Source organism: Paramormyrops kingsleyae, chromosome 19 (genome assembly GCF_048594095.1).
Source record: "Paramormyrops kingsleyae isolate MSU_618 chromosome 19, PKINGS_0.4, whole genome shotgun sequence".
NCBI lineage: Eukaryota > Metazoa > Chordata > Actinopteri > Osteoglossiformes > Mormyridae > Paramormyrops > Paramormyrops kingsleyae.
Window position 1 is genome coordinate 27,737,042 of NC_132815.1, and position 2,240 is coordinate 27,739,281.

General features: G+C 40.0%; 1 long non-coding RNA gene across 1 annotated transcript; it reads left to right on the forward strand.

The window, feature by feature from the left end:
• The first annotated feature begins 671 nt into the window (after positions 1-671).
• Positions 672-1,922, forward strand: LOC140580935 (uncharacterized). The gene is made up of 2 exons (XR_011984080.1): positions 672-710; positions 1,659-1,922. It is a non-coding gene; the product is annotated as an uncharacterized lncRNA (long non-coding RNA).
• Positions 1,923-2,240: the final 318 nt, after the last annotated feature.

Sequence of the window (2,240 nt, forward strand, 5' to 3'; positions counted from 1 at the left end):
TGTTTCCAGATGTGCAACTTATATTGATATTACCACAAACTAACGGCCACGCCTATCTATGGATAAGATGTGCTGTTTGTAATATGAATATTTGATGTAATGTCTGCACAAAGTGTAACATCTGTTGAGGTGCAACCCAAAACACCTGTATCCTATACTGATGTGAATCGGTCACATAGATAAAATAATTAATTGTTTAATCAATTAATACAGATGGTATGAGGTATGTACCTGTGAAGCTGGTATGGCATGTTTGGTGTCAAACTGATTGTTAATCACCCCTGATTCCAAATCTGGTCAGTGATTACCATAAAAGTGGATGTATCAAAAGTTATAACAGCTTAATGAAAATCATCAGTAAAGGGAGAATCAGTCGGGCCATAAATCCCAAAAGGACTGATACAGACCCCCTTCCGAAAGCCCGCCAAATGGATGGCCAGCCATTGGGCCAGGAGTCGAATTCCTGGTCATCCCTATTCATGAACTTTAGACTAGAGGTCGACCGATATATCGGCCGGCCGATATATCGGGCCGATATTTAGCATTTTTTAATGTATCGGCATCGCCCGATATCCGAGTGCACTACGCCGATTTTCCAGACAGGCACGTCTGCGGGCAGCCCAGTGTTGTTGTTGCTGTGGAACACGTGACCCATGCTGCCTTGTGCAGGACCACAGCCAGAAGTTTTGGAAGAGTCCTGGGATAAAACGGTAAGGCTTAAATTCTGATCTTTCAATGACCTGTTTATTTAAGTAGTTTGCTATGAAATGTTGCTTTAAAAGAAAACGCGAATTACGCTATTGGGAACTGGGGTAATGATAATGAACCTTCAACCAACTGTAGCTTACAGGTAACATTAAGGATCATTGATTCTAATAGAGTTCGTTTTGTACGCTTATTGGTGGGCTCACAGACGTTTTTTAATCGTTAAAAATCATTTTTATTGTTAACATCTGGCTGATATGGTAATAATTAAAATGTTATCAGTTATTTTATTTTTTTTCTTGTGTCGGAGAGTTTCACTCTGTGTGTGTGGGGCGGAGCAGGCAGCTCTCAAATACTGCAGCGTGTGTGAGAGTTGCGTTACTCTGCCCTGATCACAGACAGCGCCGTCCTCGGAGACACAGAGCTGCTAAGAACAATGCATGGCGGAGAAAAGTGTTTGTTCGAAAGCGTGGTTACCATTTACTTGAGCTGATGCTGACAATGGTCCTTCTGTGCAACATTTTTCATTTGAGACCGGAGATTCAAACAATTTGTCAGACGTCTAGATAAAAAGTGCATGACTTTGCGCAGTTAGTTTCCTCATTAAACATGTCTATCCTTTATACGGGCTTATACATAGACAACGTCACAATCACTAGGGGCTTATGTTGTCCTTGCATACAAGGCTGTGCAATACGACAGTTATTTTATTTTCCGGGATCACTAGATTCTGATTGTGAATTTGGCTTTAAGCTATCTGTCTGCTAACAACAAAAACAACATGTTAGTGTACACTACTCATCATACCATGATGCACTTAGTGTTTTTTTTCCTTCAAAATGTATTAGAGTGTAATTGTTTTAATGTGCATAGAATACTGGAATTGTAGAATGAATTGAAGATGAAGGTACTATAATAAAAATTCTAATCTTTCATTTATTCTTCTGTTTTAGTAATTGCTGTCTGATGGCTGAACAAAAATCTAATCCTGTATGGCAGCATTTCACAAAGCCAACACCAGGAAAAGCCAGGTGCAATATCTGCAGCAGACTGGTGAGCTTGGGAGCTGAAGAATGAGTTTGCTGCTAAAGAGATTCTGATGCTGTTATCTTTATTGTTTAAGTTTAAGTTGTTTATAAGTTGTATTGTGTTTTTGTTATTTAAGTTTATATTTAAATTTACACAAGTCAGTATTCAATAAATGCTAAGTTGAGAAATTTTGTGTATCGTTTATTATTAATGTGATATTTTATCATGCAAATAGAGGGGAAAACGTCCAATTTTCGGCCAAAAAATATCGGCAGCATATATCGGCCATCAGCTGACCCTGACTCCTAAATATCGTCATCGGCATCGGCTATTGAAAAACCCATATCGGTCGACCTCTACTTTAGACCATAAAAATCTAGCACCTCAGAACAAAGGTGCGCAGAGAATAACCATCAGCCCGAAGGAGAACATCAGCCCGGGAGGAGAGAAGCCCACAAGAAGCCCTCCGGTGAAGGCCCAGCTGAACAGAGAACAGCACCCAAGAC